Source organism: Diabrotica virgifera, chromosome 3 (genome assembly GCF_917563875.1).
Source record: "Diabrotica virgifera virgifera chromosome 3, PGI_DIABVI_V3a".
NCBI lineage: Eukaryota > Metazoa > Arthropoda > Insecta > Coleoptera > Chrysomelidae > Diabrotica > Diabrotica virgifera.
The window spans coordinates 99,287,549-99,299,668 of NC_065445.1; the positions used below are offsets into that span (position 1 = coordinate 99,287,549).

Genomic DNA, 12,120 nt, shown 5'->3' on the forward strand with positions numbered 1-12,120 from the left:
TGTTGCACCTCTCAGTTTAAAAATTAATTGCTCAGTGATTTGACAACCGATTTTGAAAAACTTCATGTCGCTGGATAGATAAATGACGTCTCTTTCAATTTACAAAAAAAAATATATTGGGTGTTCCATTAAAAAAAAGTCAACAACGTTTTTTTCAAAAATCCGCCATTTTTGTTTTCGTATTTAAAAGCGATATAAAAAATTCAATCCATTCAGACAAAACTTTTACTAAAATAAAACATTTCAGCGAAAACCGCATATTTCTATCTTGAGCCGTTTAGAAGTTATAGGCAGTTAAAATGGGGGAATAAGTGGACACCCAGTATAACACCTGTAGGTATGAAATGTATTATTAAACGAGAATATTATGATGTGGACAGAAGGGTGATATTTACGACACCAGCTTTAAACGAATTCCCATTATTAATGCAAACAATCAATGGACACCCAACTTAATTAAATCGCTTATTGTATAAAGGGAATAAGTCCACTTCACTACGAAATTAAAGTGAGATATACATTTTGTTAAACCAACGTCGACGGATCGACGAGTCTATAAAGGAAATTTGTATCTCTCGCCCTACGCGAAATATCGCACGATAAATTTTTTGTTAAGCGTAGAGAACTAGTCCGGGACTGATTACCTTTATACAGTAATTCTTGTGGTGCCACCATCGTTTGTGGCACTTTATCGTTTATTTTATTACTTCGGTTAGCTTACGTTAGTTAGTCTTACGATGTATTCTAGGTCTTGTTTGTAATAATAAACCTTTTTTTATAAATAACTTAATAATTTAACCGTAGAGAAGCAGCACTATTTCGTCTTTTATTCATTGATTATATAAAGGAATCAAGTCCCAGCCTTTAAAAACGACATTTTGACCTTAATCATTTTCAAAGCCAAGTTTGCTGTATCACATGTCACTCTACGAGTCTCCTTCTACATCTGTAGAACAAAATTTGATAGATCATCAAGTTCTAAAGTACATAGACAAACTAAATAGTTTTTTTCGTTTTTCTCAAAACTAAGTATTGTGGACTTATACCCTTTATACAATAAGCGCTTCAATTGTAATAGTGAAAATGAAACTCAGTGTGCACGAAGCGAAGCTCCACTGAGGACGTCGTAAGACAGAAACAGCTGTCTGGAGATTGTGTATAGCCTCTGCATCGAAAGGAAACACAAACTGTCTTTCATTTTCACTTTTATCTTTACTCAGATTTTAAGTAGGGGAAGGGGGGGGGGCAGAACCGGGTATCGAGGCATAACAGGGTACCACCACTTTTTCTGAAAATCGGCGGTTAAATTTTAGTCACGTAGCACTGTGTTGATCTCTCATAAGGTGCCAGTGTTTCATCAAATTGTGTAGGGTGTGGTGTGTTTGTTTACTAGTGTGTTGCAGAGTCAGTTGAATTTAAGGTATGTACGTAATCTTATTTTGTCTTTATTTATTATTACCTACAGATGCATTTAACTCTATACTATGATTATTTCGCATACATAAAGTGATTTAACAGTTATTTGGCTGCAAGAAACAGAGTGGTTTTGTCCAGATGCGCATATATTTTTTTATTATTTAAGTTTGTTTAAAAAATGAGCTGTGGGGCACAACTGGACAGTCCATGTGGGGCAAAACCGGGTTACTACTCGGTTTTGCCCCACATGGGCCATGTATAGTTGAAAGTTTTAGATCTATATATATTTATATTAAAGGGATGGTTTTTATTGTAGCTTGTGAATAATATGGTGCGTATATATAAGCGGAAAACAGATCGTCAAAATTGGTCAAAGGATGACATGAAAAAAGCAATTAACGACATTATTTCTCTAACAATGGGCTACAAAAAAGCAGCCATTACTTATAACGTTCCACAGTCTGCTCTGGAGGATAGGGTTAAAAAGATAAGAACTGGAGTACCTTTGGAAACTGCTGCTGCTAAAGGTAGATTGAATTAATAAAAGGTAATAAAAATAAATTAAAATTAATAAGACGTTTTTTAGGAATGGGTAATTTTAAATGTGTTTTCGTTAAAGAACAAGAAGAAGAATTAGTAGAATAAGTATATCAAGCACATGGAAAGTCGCTTATTTGGACTAACCACTACTGAATTAAGACGTGTCGCATTCCAGTTGGCCGAGAGAAATCAACTACAACACAAATTTAATATTGAGAATCAAAAAGCTGGATTAGATTGGCTCAAGTGATTTCTTAAACGACACCCAGATTTATCATTAAGATCTCCAGAGCCTACATCAGCAGCTCGAGCGATGGGATTTAATGAAGTGGTAGTTGGAAGATTCTTTGATCTTTTACAAGGTTTATGTGATAAACATATGTTTCGACCAACTAGAGTTTATAATGTCGATGAAACAGGTCTTACGACAGTTCCAAAGAGTCATTCTAAGGTAATTGTCATGAAAGGCCGCAGACAAGTGGGAACTTAAGCATCTGCAGAACGTGGACAATTGATAACTGCCGTTATATCTTTCTCAGCTGCAGGTCATTACGTGCCTCCTTTATTGATTTTTCCACGTGCCAGAATGAAAGCTGAATTGCTGAATGGTGCACCCGCTGAAACAGTTGCTGCATGTCATCCTAGTGGCTGGATGCAATCAACTATTTTTGTTGATTGGTTAAAACATTTTATTAAGCATGTTAAGCCATCACATGCAGATCCAGTTCTGCTTCTTTTAGATGGTCACGCTACACATACTAAAAACACCGAATTGATAGAATGTGCACGAAATAATGGAGTAATATTACTATGCTTTCCTCCACACTGCACCCACAGACTGCAGCCAGCGGATGTAAGTTTCATGGCACCACTAAGTAAGTTTTACAGCCAAGAAGTAAAAACTTGGCTTCGAAATAATCCTGGGAGGGTAGTAACACAATACCAAATAGCCGAAATATTTGGGCTAGCATACAACAGAGCAGCCACTATCCAAACAGCCGTTTCATTTTTTAGAAAAACAGGAATCTATCCACTTGATAGAAATGTTTTTAGTGAGGTTGACTTTGCTCCGGCTGAGACTACAGAACGTGAAGAGAAGTCAGTTAACGTTATTTTACCCCAAACAACACCTCAACCAACACTTTTGCGAAGCATTACTCCTACAGCTGAGCAATCTAGAATATGTTTGAGCGAATTATCCTCGGAAAAAAAGGAAAAAGTGACAAACAATATTCAAACCCCACAAATGCCTGCTGTTGTAAGAAGCCATTCTCCTGTAGCTGAACCAAGTGGACTAAACCTTATGCAAACGCCTGGAGAAAATCATACAGTTGATATTAATGTTGGATTATCCCGAGCAGGAAGGCCAATTACACCTAAAAAAACTATCCTGAAGGAACTGTCTAATTTTACTATTAACGCTGATAGATTTTATACGAAGAACAAAATTTCTTCATTTGCTGTTTCTCCAATTGAAATATTAGTGATTCCACGTGGTGCTCGAAACATAACCAAAACTAAACGCACGAGAGGAAAAACCGCAATCCTAACGGAGTCACCATATAAGAAGGAACTTGAAAACAGCATTGCAGTAAAAATGACTCCCTCCAAAATAAAAAAAACTCACTAAAAAAATTAAAGTGTTCCGTTCAGAAGGAGAAAGAGAGGTTACAAGATCACAGGATGGTAGCTTCTGCGTATACTGTAAGGAGCAATATGCACATACCACCAGAGTTGATGGATGGATAAAATGTTCAAACATGTGTATTAACTGGACACACGAAGGTTGCACAGGATGGCTAGAAGACGATTTAGACGACTTTGTGTGCGGAAATTGCCAATAATATAATATAATCCAATTTCCCGGTTGTGCCCCAATTACCATACGGTTCTGCCCCTTGGGTAGGGGCATAACCGTAAAAGCGAATGCAATTTTTTTATGTTTTTGATTTTCTGATGATTTTTATATAGTTAAACGCAATTCATTGTTTAGTTATTATGTTAAACTATGTAATAGTTAAGTATCATTAAATAAATAGACTATTTTTTATAGCTACTTTCCCTTAGCTACCCGGTTATGCCCCTCCTTCCCCTATTAGGAACTTTTTTCGGACCTTTTTCCTAGACGAATGAAATGTGACTGCATATTGTAGATCCTTTTCGCTTTTTTACGTCGTCTCTTGTCTTATAAATTGTAAAAGTCAGAGATTAAGGATGTTACCAGAAAGGAGTTCCAATAAGAAAAGTTTCAGATTTAAATCATTATTTATTATTATTTTAATAATGAATTTTTTATCTGGGATTTTTCTCTTTCCTTAATTGTAATAGGTATACGAAGACCAATCTTAATCAAAGGGGTTTATAGACTAAGAGCCGCTATAGGTGAAATTTCTTAATCATTTTAGGCACGATAAGAGCCTATAACTTAAATAGTAGATCTAAAAAAAAACGTTTGAACACTGTGCCGTCAGTTTTCAGTGGCACATGCGTCGACAGTCGCGCATCAAACTTTCCACTTATGGACGGAATAATTAAATTAAAAGTTACCCTCCCTCACTAAGAGAATTCAATTTTTTTTATTTTTTTAAGTTTTGTGTAATTAACACATAAGATTCAGCGTCATTTTAACCCACCACCCCCTTCCCCCTGTCTCCACCATCAAAAACTTCATATTTCGTTTTTATTTTTTTTTTGGTGGGATGCAATCGATTTTAAAATTTCAAAACATTCACACACATAGTTGAGGCTTTTATAAAACATGTCTATTTTTTATAGACCCGTAGGTTGAATGTACATAACCTCAAATAATTAAAAAAAAAAAATTTTGGAAAAAAGCGTATAACTTTTTTTTGGGGACAGCTGCAGGTCTAATTTTTTCTTAATCTTGTGTATTTTATCAAACACTATATTTCTAATTTTTTTTTAGATTTTTCCGTATGGCTCGCTACCTTCAAAAATCCGAAAAATTGTTTTTTAGGGGGTTTTTGGGGATTTTCCCGATTTTATAGACTTCATAATAGATCAAATCAATTTCTTTTTTATAGGTTATGTGTAAATTGAAGTAACTGAGTTCTTTAGAATATTTAAAAACGGGAGCAATACGTTGAAACCCCCCCCAAAACCCCCTTAAAAAACAGTTTTTTGGATTTTTAAGGTGACCAGCGTTACAGAAAAATCTGAAAAAAATTAGAAGAATAGTGTTTGATAAAATACATAAGACTAAGAAAAAATTAGATCTGCAGCTATCCCCAAAAACAATTTTAAAATTTTTTTGAGGTTATGTACACTCAACCTACGGGTCTATAAAAAGTAAATATGTTTTATAAAGGTCTCAACTATGCATGTGAATTTTTTGAAATTTTAAAATTGATTGCATCCCACAAAAAAAAATAAAAACAAAAAATGAAGTTTTTGATGGTGGGGGCAGGGGGAAGGGGGTGGTGGGTTAAAATTACACTGAATCTTATGAGTTAATCACATAGAACTTAAAAAAATTAAAAAAATTGAATTCTAGTAGTGAGGGAGGGTAACTTTTAATTTATTTATCCCGTCCATAAGTGGAAAGTTTGATGCGCGACTGTCGACGCATGTGCCACTGAAAAGTGACGGCACAGTGTTCAAACGTTTTCTTTTAGGTTATACTATTTAAACTATACGCTCTTATCGTGTCTAAAATGATTAAGAAATTTCACCTATAGCGGCTCTTAGTCTATTAGTAATTAAATCATTAATATTTTATTCATAGAAAGCAGTTGGCATCTCATTAAATGACTGAGGTGTCATTTAATGGTTAATAGCACCCTACGATCTAAGTGATAGCTTTACTTTTTGCCATTTTGTGACACATTGGCGCCCACCGTAAATTTGTACATTGAGTTTGGTTGGTGTTGTGGTTGATTCTTAACTATATTTAGTAATTAGTTCTAAATACATAATTACGTTTGTTGACTATTCTTTGGATTTCCATTACTGCTTGACGTCTATTTATTGTTTAAATTTAAGACCCATTTTCTTAATCCAATTTTGAAGAGTCTTCTCACACCAGTTCATATTTCGACGGGTTGTTTGCAATGTTTTTCTTATTATTTCTGTTGTAGATATTTCATTGTTTTTGTAGCGATCGTACCTATTTGTATAGGTCTTGAAAATTTACGACACCAGATTTAAACGAATTCCCATTCTTAATGCAAACAATCAATGGACACCCAACTTAATTGAATCGCTTATTGTATAAAGGGAATAAGTCCACTTCCCTACGAGATTAAAGTGAGATATATGTCTATAAAGGATATTTGTATCTCTCGCCGTACGCAAAATATCGCACGATAAATTTTTTGTTGAGCGTATAAAGAGAACTAGTCCGGGACTGATTACCTTTATGCAATAATTCTTGTAGCGCCACCATCGTTGGTGGCACTTGGTCGTTTATTTCATTACTTCGGTTAGCTTACGTTAGTTAGTCTTACGATGTATTTTGGGTCTTGTCTGTAATAATAAACCTTTTTTTATAAATAACTTAATAATTTAACTGTAGAGAAGCAGCACTATTTCGTCTTTTATTATTATTCATTGATTGTATAAAGGAATCAAGTCCCAGCCTTTAAAAACGACTTTTTGACCTTAATTATTTTCAAAGCCAAGTTTGCTGTATCACATGTCACTCTACTAGTCTCCTTCTACATTTCATCTATAGAACAAAATTTGATAGATCATCAAGTTTCTAAACTAAATAGTTTTTTCGTTTTTCTCAAAACTAAGTATTGTGGACTTATACCCTTTATACAATAAGCGCTTCAATTGTAATAGTATAAATGAAACTCAGTGTGCACGAAGCGAAGCTCCGCTGAGGACGTCGTAAGACAGAAACAGCTGTCTGGAGATTGTGTATAGCCTCTGCATCGAAAGGAAACACAAACTGTCATTCATTTTCACTTTTATCTTTACTCATATTTTGAGTATTAGGAACTTTTTCGGACCTTTTTCCTAGGTCCTAGACGAATGAAATGCGACTGCATATTGTAGAGTCCTTTACGCTTTTTTACATCGTCTCTTGTCTTATAAATTGTAAAAGTCAGAGATTAAAGATGTTACCAGAAAGGAGTTCCAATAAGAAAAGTTTTAGATTTAAATAATTATTTATTATTATTTTAATAATGAATTTTGTATCTGGGATTTTTCTCTTTCAGAGGAGTATCCTTTTTGTATCGGGGACTTTTCCTTAATTGTAATAGGTATACGAAGACCAATCTTAATCAATATCGCACCGTTATAAATCATTATTGCCTAAGGATTTAGTAATTAAATCATTAATATTTTATTTATAGAAAGCAGTTGGCATCTCAAGTGTTTTTTTGTAGTTACATGACTGAGGTGTCATTTTATTGTTAATAGCACCCTATGATCTAAGTGATAGCTTTACTTTTTGTCATTTTGTGACACATTGGCGCCCAACGTAACTTATCTTACTGTAAATTTGTACATTGAGTTTGGTTGGTGTTGTGGTTGATTCTTAGGTATATTTAGTAATTAGTTCTAAATACATAATTACGTTTGTTGACTGTTCTTTGGATTGTCATTACTGCTTGACGTCTATTTATTGTTTTAAATTTTAGGCCCATTTTCTTTATCCAATTTTGAAAAGTCTTCTCACAACACGACGGGTTGCTTCCAATGTCTTTCTTATTATTTCTGTTGTAGATATATCATTGTTTTTGAAGCAATCGTATTTGTATAGGTCTTGAAAATTTGTAGTCACATCACTTCTTGCAACGATAAGGTTCATTTTTAACTATTTTGTCTGCAGTTGTAAGTAGAATTTCTATCAAAGGAGAAGTTGCTTATGCCAACAGTTTTTTATCGAAGTCGAATTTCTTATGCAGATTTTCGTACACATTGAAACACACTTACTGTGTTTCAGAATTTAAATGCATTCTAACCTTTACGGATTCTTCTTCTTCTTCTTCTTTTTTGTTTTTGGTTTCGCTGCAAGGCGATTACCAGCACGATTTATAAGCGATCTTGACGTAGTCTGGCTCTAAGCCATACCAAAATCGCCGACTATGTTCTTGTAAGGAAGCTTTTGATGAGGTGTGATGATTATAATTAAATGAGATTAATTGGGTCAGGTTAAGTATGATTAAAAATTAAAACATAAATTAAATGACAAATAGCAACATAATATAACACGGATACATATAAACAGTTGAGCCTTGCAATTTGTAAGCTTATTTTGTTAATTGCTAGAAAACGCATTGCAGTTTATAAGCTTATTTGGTTAATTGCAAGAAAACGCATAATTACATTGACTGATTCTTCCGTTACGCAACTTAGAATATTGTATATAGAGAGCGGTGTTTTGAAGTTCATGGAAATAAATTTTGTGTATATATCAAAATTAGGAATCACATTTATCGGGCATTCAAAAAAGATGTGGTTTAGATCCTCGAGACGACCACATTCACAAAAAGGATTATCTTTTATATTCATTTTATACAGATGTTGTTTTGTTAAACAATGGCCTGTGCGCATTCTAATGATGGTGGTAGTGTGTCTTCTATTTCTATATGGAAAATTTGAATACCAAGGTTTTGTAGGAAAGAAGTCTTGAATTGTTTTGTATTGCGAAGTCTTCTTCTGGACTAAAGATTTCCATTTTTCTTGGTACTCTTTTGTAATTTTTCCTCTGATGACTGATAGGGCATCCTGGGAATTCAGTTGTACTTCCTTGGGTACATTCAGGTCTCTTCCTATTTTTGCCAGTATGTCAGCTTGGGTGTTACCAAATATATTAGAGTGTCCAGGTATCCAGGAAAGGAGAATTTTGGTACCATTCTCATTGGCTGAAGATATAAGTTTCTTTGTTTTTAGGGCCCTTATATCTGCTGAAGCAGATATGTTACATGTTTTAATATTGGTTATTGCATTGAGCGAATCAGAAAATATTATAGCTTTCTTTAGATGTTTTGTAGTTGCGACTTCCACCGCTTGATGTATTGCTATACTCTCTGCTTTGCTTATGCTTAGAGCTCCAGGAAGTCTTGAGGAGAAATTATATTCAATACTCGGGATGCATATCCCAAAACCTACCCTTTCTTTGTTTTTTGAGGCATCAGTATATATAAAGGTATGGTCTTTTCCATATTGTTCAGTAGTCATAAGGAATTTTTCTTTAATCATCGGGTCATATTTTTTGATATTACAATTTAGAATTGGAAGTGGATTCATTAGTGTATCATAGTCTAATTCATAGCATGGAAAATTTGGGCTTTTGTATATTTTTTTAAAATATGGAAAAAAATATTCTAATGCCGAAACCAAGTATGGTACATTATGCCTTGTATAAAAATTAGGTTTGTTTATAAGTCTTTTACGTATTTCAATTAGGAGTAATATTATGGGATGATTCTCAATAATGATGATTTTACTTAAAAATTTAGAGGCTAACAATAATCTTCTATGTTCTAGGTCCATTTGGGCAGACTCTGCCAAGATTGCCAAATTTGGTGTAGACTTCATGCACCCCAAACATATCTTAAGTCCCTCAAAAAATACTGCATTGAGTTTGTTGTTGCATTTTTGTGATATTGGGTTGAATAGGAAGGAACCATAATCGAGATGAGATCTGATCAAGGCATTAAAAACCATTAGGAGTGTTCGTGGGTCAGCTCCCCACCAGACTCTACATATTGCACGTAGGATGTTAATATTTTTCTTTGCCTTGAGTATAATATTGTCAACATGTAAGTCCCATGATAGATGCTTATGAAAAATTATGCCTAGAAATTTCACTTCATTTTTTAGAGGAATGGCTGTGTTGTTGATTTTGATTTCTGTTAGATTATCTCTTCGCCTACCCTTTGTGAACCATACAGCTTCACATTTGTCTTTGGATAAGGACAAGTCATGTTCTGCAAGCCAGTGTAATGTGTTTTCCAATTCTTTGTTTATTTTACTTACCATGCTTTGGATATCATATCCCTTAATATACAAAACCAAGTCGTCTGCATATCCACATATTTTAACTTCATTATTGCTAATACAAAACAATTCTGCTATATAAATATTAAACAAAATGGTACTTAAGGGAGAACCTTGAGGTAGCCCCTTAGTTGCCATGAAAGGTCCCAAAAAGTCACCATCATTAGATCTTGAATATAAAAGTCTGTTCTGTAAAATTTTGAACACAATATTATTTATTGCAGATGGAATATTTCGAAGTTTTAGTTTACTATAAAGTTTGTATATATTGACATTATCATATGCTGCTTTGATATCAAGAAAGATGGCCAAAACCGATTGAGAGGATTCAAAGGCTTCCACAATTGTGGAATGAAGGAGGGTCAAGTTGTCAGCAGTGCCTCTTCCTTTTCTAAAACCTGTCTGATGGTTGGTGAATGAACAGTTATGTTCTAAGGACCAATCTAGGCGATTCTTGATTAATATTTCTAATGTTTTAAGCACACATGAGGATAAAACTATTGGTCTGAAACTACTGGCCAAGAGTGGATTTTTGTGTGGCTTTAAGATATTTATAACATTATGGTTTTTCCAATCTTCAGGAAGGTTGTCACCATTTAGACAATTATTGTAGATATTCAACAGAAAATGTTTAGCTTGTAGTGGTAGATGTTTTATCATAAGGTAAGGAATGTCGTCCATACCTGGTGCCGAATTTTTTTTATTATTTACAGCATTGTTAAGTTCCCAGATTGTAAAAGGGGAAACTTGCTCGTTTATATCGTCAAGCTCAAAATTTGGATCAATAAAAACTGCAGACATGTTCTGTAGAATTTCTGTTTTAATGTTATCTGCTGGGTTATGAAATGTCTGGCCGTAATTTTTGTTATTTGAGAATTTTTTAACTTTATTCCAGACATAGGTAGTGTTAGATTCCTTATTTAATGATTCACAGAAGTTTATGAATTTATTTCTTTTTTTAATTCTGAGGTTTCGTTTAGTTTGGGCGATTATACGTTTAGCGTTTATATAGTTCTCTAAGGAAACATATTGTTTAAAGTTTTGAATTGCCTGTTTGCGGCTTTTAATCCAAAGTGAACATTCTTCATCCCACCACGGATTTGAAGGTTTACCCTGTGTTCTACAGTTTTTATAGGGAATTGAGTTATCTGCTACTTGATTAACTACCTCCAAAAACTCATTGTAATTAGAGTTTACCGGTAAATCAAGCATTCCTGTTATCATCCCAGTGTGGAATGTATACCAGTCTGCTCTTTTAATATTTCTCATTTTGTATGTTTGTGTATAGATGCTATCATTTTTGTTAAACTCACAGTTGTTTATTATGACAAAGGTGGGGAAATGGTTGCTATTTCCACAATCTTGTATGACACCCCAAGTAGAACATAGAGCCATATTATTACTTGCTATGGCTAGATCTACAGCGCTAAGATTATTATTAGGAGGTTGAAACAATGTTGCTGACCCATCATTTAGGATAATTAATTCTTTATCAAAAATAAAATCATAAATATTTTTTCCTCCCTTATTGGTAGGACATTTATCCCATAGGGGATGGTGAGAGTTTAGATCACCTAGTATAATTAAGTTTTCTGTAGGTATGTTTTCTATTGTTGAGCTCAAGAAAGGAAGAGTTATGGCATTATTTGTATTGGAGTAAATGTTTATTATGTATAAGTTACCAATTTTTGTTGTTATGTATTGGATTTGGTCTGAGTTGTATTTCTGAATTGTAGAAAAAATAATAGATTTCTTGATACAAGTAGCTACTCCACCATATCCGTCATCTCTGTCCTGTCTGACAACATTATAATACTTCAAAGAAAAATTAAAATCTTGTTTAAGCCAAGTTTCATTAATAGCAATTATGTCAGGGTCTTCTTTGAAAATTAAGTTCGTTATGTTTTCCCTGTTTGATTTAATACTTCTAATATTCCACTGAATAATTTTTAATTTCTTTTTTGAATTCATGATTATGTGATTTGATATATGTTTAATTAATTAAAATCAGAATCAGATTTATCCTCTTGGTCCATATAGGACTCTACGTTTAATCGGGAAAATAAATGGTTTTTAAGTAAATTTAAGTTTTCTGATGATGTATTACTAATAAAATTTAGGCATGAGTTTAAAAAGTCATTTGAAGAAAAGGTATCAATATTTTGAAAGTTTTGCGATGCACTGGAT

At 33.6% G+C, this 12,120-nt stretch overlaps 1 protein-coding gene across 1 annotated transcript in view; it reads left to right on the forward strand.

Annotated features, from left to right (window-relative positions):
• Positions 1-1,333: 1,333 nt before the first annotated feature.
• Positions 1,334-12,120, forward strand: part of LOC126881218 (farnesol dehydrogenase-like) — a 378,698-nt gene continuing 367,911 nt past the window's right edge. The window contains exon 1 of the mRNA XM_050645349.1: positions 1,334-1,420. The gene's annotated coding sequence lies outside the window, so the exon portion shown is untranslated. The remainder of the gene's footprint in view (positions 1,421-12,120) is intronic.